Below are 9,870 nucleotides of genomic sequence, written 5' to 3'. Positions count from 1 at the left end.
TTAAATATTATACCCTAATCCTAACCATAACTCTAAGCCCTAGCCCACAGGAGCTTTACTTAGTGAACTTGAATTATATAATGTGTGTCTATGGCATACTAAAGAACCCCCCTATTTAAAATACATTTCTCCAAACTCATTTTTTGTCACCCCTCTCCAATCACAAATAATATTTCCCACACTTATCTTTCTATATAAACCCCAACCCCACCTAAAAATACTCCTTTCCCCTATTTAAGAAATATATTACCTCCTTTTTTCCCAATTTATACTCCCCAATATGAATGCACATGGCATTGTATTGCATCTTTACTCAAGACCATGTGCCCTGGCCCTATCCCTAACCACAATACTCACCATGGTTTAAACTCTTACTCTAACTATAAACTCAATCCCTAACCAAATCTCATAATGATAACAAACCATAATGTGAACTCCTATTCTAACCCTAACCCTAACTATACACCCTAACCTTAATCAAGGCCCTAAACATAACCATATATTACTAATCATGTTATAAACCATAATCATAACCATAAATCCTAAACTATATTCCCAAACCTAACCCTAACCATAACTATAATGTAAACCGTAACCTTCTCATAATCTTAATCCTAAACCTGTAATGTCTTGCCTGGAGATCCTTGGAACAAAGATTCAATACAATCCAAGATATTTTTTTAACAAGTATGAATACACATGACAACATTATAAAGGGATCACAAAGATCAGAACAGAAGACTTCACCACAATCCCGGCAACCAACGAATCTCCAAACATCACTAACAAACTAACACACACAAATAGAGACCAACAATGACCATGCACATGATGAGGGCTTAAAGAAATGACCACTCATAAAGAAAACACTAAGCTGGGGTATAAATGTAGAACCCTAAAATTTGGCTAAGTCTGAAATCCTGAAGCCTTGAAATTTGGCTAAGTCTAAAATCTTGAAGCCTTGAAATTTGGCTAAGTCTGGATTTTTGAAGCCCTGAAATTTCCTAGAATCTTTATCTTATCTCCAGGAGGTCTAAAACCTATCTCAAAAGATTTGTTGCATATATTAAAATATATCTTAAGTATAAGTTGTATTAAAATCAACTTAAACAATATATTTTAAACCCCTTAGAAAGACTGTTTTGAACTGGAAAGGTGTGAAATCCAATAAGGTGTCTAAAATCAACTTTCAAAACTTCCTCGACCAAGTATAACTACTCCTTGTTTCTCGCGCGAGGAAGTGCACTGGTCTCGAGTTTCACGTGAGACTTTGCATCACTGTGTGTGAGAAAGTACATGGCTCCATGCAAGGATTCACTGCACACCACATGAGGATTTGCATCTCTGCATGAGGAAATACATTCTCATGTGAGGAAGTACCTTCTCACGTGAGGAACTACCTTTCCACATGAGAAAATATATCAACGCAATAATAGAGCATAAATAAAAAGCATAAAGACATGAAAACCTCCACACCGGGGAGTACCATATCCACATAAATTGAGGAATGAACACTCAAGTGCATAAACAACAAGGAAAGAGGAACATCTATCCATCTAAATCAAAGCAGTAAAGAACGTACTGAAAGCAACATCCCAGTGAACATAAGCAACATCACAATGTACAGAAATATCATCACAATGAACAAAACAACTAAGTATGCAGTTCCTCCCAACCATCAATAACATCATAAGACCATCATAGATCCTAGCCATCCCTCGCGTGTAACATCTAAAGCCACCGATCATATCATCGGTACTATTGTAATAGGGACATCACTACTAAAACATGCTACAATATAAGCATAAGGAAATCTAGCATGCTAGTAGTAGAGCATAAGATAATCCTTCAAGTAGATAACATCACCTGTCACATGCTAATCATCATAATAAGGAAATCTAACATGCAAAACCAATAAGCAATAGATAATCCAATATAGCAATTCACATCATCTAGTCATATGCTAAACATCATAATATGGGAATGCATCAAATAAACTAACATCATCTAAACATGATATCCAAGCATTTCAATGAAAGCATATATCACAAGAAAGCATACTCTCGAACTCGAAGCATCAAGTGAAAACATCTAGCAATGGTCGCACTAGAATAAAAGACCATCTCTATTCTTTGGTCCCTAGCAGTGGTGTAGGTAGCTACACCTCCCAACCACATGGCACTCGTAGGTCCACACCCATCATGCTAATGGAGATAATGATCCAACCACAAACACACACAAAACAATCATCCATGGCTAACACTCATGCTAGACAGTATGATGGTTGTAACCAAGAACCTAAGACAATGCAAGGAGTATAGGTCCTAGTTAGACACTCAATAGGCTACTAAGTAGGGGTTGACATCATGGAGAGTCACTTAGCATCGACAAGCCCAAGCTAATATTGGTAGCTACTCTTCTCAATAGAAGGTGCACAACCTAGGTAGCAACTCTTCTCAACGGAAGGCACACAACCCAAACATTTTATTATCTTAAGTTTCATTACCACTCATACATTTTTATTTAGTTATCACTTGTTTAAAACTTCCTCTGCCAATAGAGAAATGGACACTAGGTTGTGAGATAGAAGCCCCTCCATATGCTACCCTACCCTACCCATGCTCATCCTATGACAAGTGCCCGTGGGCATGCATACTCTCATCCCAACCCTAATTATCATAACTTTTAGAAGTACCACAGAAGATCGGGCCTCACAAGTCACTGGACAAATGTACACGCATGTACCCGTGTGTGGTGCACCACCATCACGAAGAGCATAAAATAAAGATTGGATGAGAACATAATGCAAAATAACACTCAACTAAAAATAACTTGGGAGGATGGATTCTACACAAATCCAAAAAACTGATAAAACCATACATCATGAAATCACTCTACCGGCTTCAATCTAGGAGTGTGGATTCTACATGAATCTCAATGATGCAACAAGACCAAACATCATGAACTCACTCAACCAGCCTGAATCTAGAAGTATGGATTTTACATGAATCCTAGTGTCCATGAAACAAAAGCAAAGGTCCAAAAGAAACCATAACAATAGGTATAAAGTCACTCAACCGAACATAAAGTCGGGAGTATAGATGCAACACACATCCCAATGCAAACACAAAAGTGCAACAAAGGTCTTATTGATATCCAAATGGATAATCCAAGTTCACGACCCAACTCATGCCAAGAAAACCTAAGAAAATAGGGCGGCATACAAAACAAGGTAAAAACCCCAAATTTTGGAAAACTTCAAAATTAAAACCCATTTGGCCTTTGGGTACAAAAATCCCAAAAATCCAAAAATAAATGAGTTCGGACACTGTATGCAAAAATGGCGAGAATAACGGCGCAAAACCCCAAACCCTCATCTTGAAAAAAATAAGGAAATGCTCATACCTGACCAATCAGGCAAAACTAACAAACAAAAACAGAGGAGTGCACTAGTTCTCAACCTCCAGCCAAATGGCTACCAAAAATAGAAGCAGAAATGGAGTAGAAACAATAAAATGGGAGAGCCCTACCTCGTAGCCAAAAGGGTAAAATGAGAATCTGAACCAAAAAATAAAAAGCTCGCAGAAATGGTTAAAAATCGTGACAATCTAAGGTCTCCCCGAGCTAGATCCAACAAGCTTAACCTTGTGACAATGCCACGCCTATAGCTCCCACAATGAACAAAATAGTAAATCCTCATGAAGAGGATTTTGAGTTTTACTCTCCAACTTTCTAATTCAAAAGTGAGAAGTGAGGAATTAAATTCCTTTTTGGATACATATTCACTTTTTGAGTGAATAATCGATTAGGGCAATTAACTAGCCAACCTGGTTAAACCCTAAATTGACCCAAATGAAAATAGGTTATTCCTATAAATAGGAATTCATCTATGGAAAAGCTGCTAGAAATTAAAATAAATCAATTAAAAAGCTTGAAAACCCAAAAAAATAGAAATTTCCTTAACAACTTTCATGACAATGCGAAAATCTAAATGCACAAACACGCTCATTGGTCTAATCACATAATGCAAATGAGTTTGGATTTAATAATCACCAAAAGGTTTAATTAAACAATTAAAATAAGGATATGTCAACCATAGAGGGACGACATTGGTAAAATATGAATGGTTGAATCATTAACTCCATGTGCCACTGCCAGGGATATAAATCTTGCACACTAAACAACACAATCAAGTGCAATTGCATATAACAACATAGTCGAAGCAGTAAATGTATTAAATTACCTAATTTAACCATTTATTTAATTATGTCAAAATAATCTATTTACATCACTCATGTTCACATAAAGCATAACAACATAGGAATGAAGTAAATAACCATAGCATTAAATCCATCTCATAACATAATCATAGATATGTCCAAATACCAGATAACCACATATCATCATAAAACACACTGTCGTCTCAAAATGGCATCATCATGCAATATTATCGACTAAACAACATAGTAATCTAATATCTATGATACTAAAATCAAGGTATGACATCCGACCCTTGAGTCATCTCAAATGTAAACATAAAATGAGTAAATATCTACAACACATAACCAATAAATCCAACATAGACAATCCATTTCTAACTATTTAAGCATTTAATAATGGTTGTAAAAACAACATGAAAAGGCACTTAAAACTCATAAGTGAACACCATCATAAACATGACTAACCACTACTATAGGAACCTAGTCCCGTGTAGCATGGTAATAGTACACAATGCAATCTCTACACACATCTCAGGGTAATCACAGAACAACATCATGATACCACATCGATCCTGGTAACCACTGGCACAAATCTCAGTGAACCATAAATCACATCATAATCTCATAGATTAGCCATAAGCATAAACAAAGCAACTAATATAGAAACATAAATCAAATCATCTCAATGGTGTAGACCACTTATGGTCACAATCATGATCCATCACAACAAAAGGTCGACAAGGTTGCATCCATCTGGATGACTTATAGAAGTCAAATGGGAGAGGCACTACAAAACCTCAAACATCTATCCCAGTGAAAACCTTAACCCTAACTATAATCCCAACCTCATATCTTAAACAATTAGCATAACTATAATTATAATCCTAAACTATAACTCTAACCCTAACAATAATACTAACTATGATGTAAACTCATAATCTAACCCTTACCCTAATTTCTAAACCATAATCCTAAGTATAACCCTAATATAAATCTTGGGTAACCTAATTATTATGAAAACTAACCATGACACAAACCCATACGCTAACTATAACTCTAAATTTTAAATGTCAATCTATAATCCCAAATGTTAAACCCTAATCCTAAATACAATAAACCCTATTTTCTAAATCCTAAGCTAAATCTTAATCATCAATGATAAACCCTAATTTTAAATGTTAAACCCTAATGCTAACACTAATAAAAATTGTCAAACCATTATCCTAATGTTGAAGGTTAAATTGGATCCTAATCTTAAATGCTAAAACTTGAATGATAAATCTTAAGTAAAATAATATTTCTAAATGGTAAATTGCGATCCTGAATGCTAAGCTCTAACCCTAAATCCTAATCTTAGTACAATCCCTAACCCTAGCCCTAATACTAACCAGAATGAAAACCCATGCCCTAACCATAATCCTAATCTTAAATAAGATCATAACCGAAACATTAAACATAACCCTAATCTTAACCATGGACTAAACCTATATCCTTATATATTTCTATTTTATTTGTTCTCTTTGTTAAATGTCACTGTTTATGACCATAAGAAGAAACCTAGAAAGGTTGTGCTTTACCAGGGTCTAATTATGGTGTTATATAAGTTTTATGAGGGATAAGAATGCAGAGAACTCTAAGGCCAAAATTGAAAAAGTTGGTCAAGAGACTGGTTATTTTGTATGTGACTCAGAGAATGAAGTTGATCCTAAGTATGTGGAGGGGGAGGAATGTTCAAAGAGTAAGATGACTACGCCTTCTGCTAAAAAGATGAAGCTTTATTTAAGTGGGGTTGTTTATGGTGATGAAGGAGACTACACTAAAGACTATGACAAGGATGCTTCTTCTAATAATAAATATTTTTCCAAAAAGAAACCTCCTTCAAAAAATTAGTCTATCAAGGTGTGGAAGGTGATCACATGAAAGACAACAATAGTGATGAGGTGTCTCCAAATAATAGAGGCCCCTCTACTGTTGTCCCTTTTTAAGTGCTAGGTAAGGTGTCTAAGAAGGAAGGTGTAGGAATAAACCCACTGAGATTAAGAAGTTGAAATAGACATATGCTTTTCCTAGGGAAATTTACATTGGGACTCCATCAATTGCAAGATTGGTATCTAAGGCATGTTCTCGATTTTTCCCCTAGGGATCATGTGGATATTCCATTGAGTGAAGATGAGGCCAAAACAAAGATTCCCCTAATGTAAGCCTTTACCAAAAATGTTATCCATGATGTTTTTATTTCCCCTCCTTGGTAAAGTAGGGAGGAGGAGCATAAGAGTAGGTTGAGAGTGGTTTCAGGGTATCTTTGGTCTATTGAGTTCTAGTGTAAGAAGGAAGCCTTGTTTGGGGTCCTTCAAACTGTGAAATCTCTCTCTCTCTCTCTCTCTCTCTCTCTCTCTCTCTCTCTCTCTCTCTCTCTCTCTCTCTCTCTCTCTCTCTCTCAAAATTGTTTTTGTCTAAAAAAATGGGACTTTCACAAAATTAAAATCATTAATCTTAATAGTCGGGCACTCTCAGCCAAAGTAAGGAAAGGCACCAAAATTTTGATGTGCAAGGAGGAGCTCAAGGAATGGATTCACTATGTACCAAGGAGGAGAAAAATATAGACTCTATGGAGGTTAATGGGATGACTAGAGGATGCTGGAAGAGAAGGTAGATATTCTAACTGTGAGGGTGGATAAGAGTGAGGTCACTCTAAGGAAGATCGTTGAGCATAGCTTGAAGATTATACAATCTTCAAAAGATAATATGAATGTGTTGGTCAACAAGCTGGAGGGCAATAGAAAAGAGAACAAGGCAATTATTGTTGATGTTGACAAGGACATAGTTGCTTAGGAGCTTTCTTGCTCTAGAAAATAGACCAAGGCTAACAAAAGAAAGTTGGTTGTTGATTCCTAATTTGTTGTTTCAGAAGATCTCAAGAAGGTTTCTCATATAATGAATGAAATAGATCAAGGGATGGCCAATACCCTCAAAGAGTCAACCTCGTGTCTTTTTTTACTCAGGTCTTTTGGTATTCTATTGTAATTAGGGGTCATTGACTTTGTGCTAGTTTCCTGTGTTGTTCGATGCTGACTTTTGATTTTTGCTAGTATATTTTGTTGTTTTTGGGCCTAATGCTATATCTTTGTAAGCTCTTGATCTATAAAGGGTTTTATGGTCCCTCAAAACCTAATTTTCCCCTAATAAAAATCCTATATCCTCATCTCATCTCTAACCATAATACTACCATAATGTAAACCCTTACCTCAGCCCTAGCTATAATCTTAATACAATGTTACTTTATAAAAATTTATTTGATATCTTCCATGTTGCACTGCAACTAGTACTAGCTTATATATTTTATTATACATATAAGATATGTCGAGAGATATCGTAAAGAATATCTCCATATAATAAAATATTTAAGCTAGTTATAACTACTCATAAGACAAAGTAAAACAAGTGCTACTAGTGGCTTGCATTTGTTGTAAGTCATAATACTAAAATATTCATCTTTAGAAATAATTTCATTGTACTTTTAAAAAAAATGATTTTATATTTAAATATTATAAAATAATATATATTTATAGTATAGTTGTATGTTAAAAATAATATTTTAATAGCATAGTTGTATGCTAATGTATGTTAGTGTATCATTAAATAAATTAGTGTATAATTATTTAATTTTGTTTAAATTAAAAATTTATTAAATTTATTTTTATCTTCATATGTTTATATATCCATGTAGCCTTAGAATATGGATAGTGCTTCCTGTAAATTTGCTCCTATTAGACCTAAATATTTCAGCCAATCAAATAGAAGTAGAATAGTTTTATTGATTTTATAAACTAAAAATATCACATATATACCTTAGAAAAATAAAACTCACAATTCAAAATTAAAATACTTAAATTTAATTGGTTGAAAGGAAAAAGATTAATCACTCATTAAATAGAAGTGATTTCAATAGTATATTGTCTACCACAGATACAATAAGCACTTAAATAACAAGAAAAAAGTCCAGCTCCCTTGTTTTGGTTGCTTTATTATTCAAAAATAAGAAGGAAAAAAAGTTAAAATATAAAATATCATTTCAAAACTTAAGATAGATAATATTAAGCATAATTATTATCAATACCTGAAAATAAATTACATATATAAAAGAAGACAATTAGGGTCCGTTTGGTTCATGGAAGATGATAGGAATTGGCCTTTTCAAAATCTAGATTTGAAATTTTTTGTGTTTGTTTCAAAATTGGCAAAATGGAATTGGAATACTAGACTTCTAATTTGATCTCAAAACTAAGTTTTCCGACTTCCTACTAGCAAGTAGGAATTGAAAATCAAAACCTGGTTATGTTTTTTGAGGAGTGTAAAAATAATAGGTTAGACTACTTTTTGGAATTTGTCTTCAACTCCAAGCTTACACATAAAAATGGGTCTTCACACTAATCTTTCGAGTGAAACAAACAGGGTTCAAATAAAATCTCAAAAATAGGAATGAAGAATTGCAAAACTTTGATTGGGCTAAATCGAGATTTGTAGAAATTTTGATTTCTACAATTCCACAAACCAAACGGACCCTTAGGGTGTTGTCCCATGAGGAGGGCTACATGATCTATTTTTATGGAGTGGATGGTCCCATGAAGCCAAAAAAGGATTTGCTACAGGATTAATTGGAATCTTCTCCTAAAAAATAACAGCCCCTACTTTTTAGAGTGCAAATTTGAGTGGGTGGAAAAGATGGGGGGCTAGAAATTGCTCCACCAGCTTAGGCTTTTCTTCTGCCACTTGTCAATCATATACCAATTTCAATTTTTTTTATTAGTAATTTTTTAAAACATTTATTTATTTATTTAGTTGGTGAATGAAATATTTTAAATAAAAATAATTCATAAGACCAATGCTTCCATAAATTATGGGGCTTAAACTTTTTAAAAATAACTTCACTACAAAATTCATGGGACCTCCCACTTTAAAATAGTCCTTTATCTTGAGAACACCTGCTGAATTTTTTTAGGAAGCCCCCTTCGATAGGACCGTGCGACCCTTAGAAACTTTTAAAAAAAACTCGATTACTTAAAATTGTTGAACATTTAAAAAAGCTTTCCCATAAATTGTTTCTTAATGTAATTTGAATCGACTTAGTGGTGGAGAACTCTAGCTTGCAAAAAAAAAAAAAAAAAAGCACTAGGTTGAAAACCCATAAAAGAAATAAGACTTACCATATTAGACTGTGTAAACTATTTAACTGTACGAATATAAGAGAACCTTTCTTTTAATAATATATACTTTTTAATGGAGCAAAGATAACGTCATCGCTGACGAATCAAAGCTTTTCAATTCGTGACGGTGAGCCGTTATATAACATAAGACAAAGGTACTATTTTTTCTGTGGTTGACACAGAATAAAATCCCTTTAAATTTCCAACCCTTTGCAATCTGGGAAGCTGCTAAAACAATTCATTCCATTTTCCACGTGAATATCCATGTCTTATCTCAAAACAAGGCACGCAAAATTATTATATTTTTTTGTTTCATGAATGTTCCTCAACTTCCGTTCAACATGTCTTTTCCCTTAGAAGCTATTTTTTTCGCTTCTTTTGGAAGTGTTATTCTATGACAAATATTAATTTAAAATACACAAATTTTTATTATTCTATTGATTACG

This window comes from Cupressus sempervirens, chromosome 7, assembly GCF_028749045.1.
Source record: "Cupressus sempervirens isolate cs-2001-9-10 chromosome 7, ASM2874904v1, whole genome shotgun sequence".
In the NCBI taxonomy this organism is placed as follows: domain Eukaryota; kingdom Viridiplantae; phylum Streptophyta; class Pinopsida; order Cupressales; family Cupressaceae; genus Cupressus; species Cupressus sempervirens.
Note: the sequence above shows the minus strand (reverse complement) of the source record.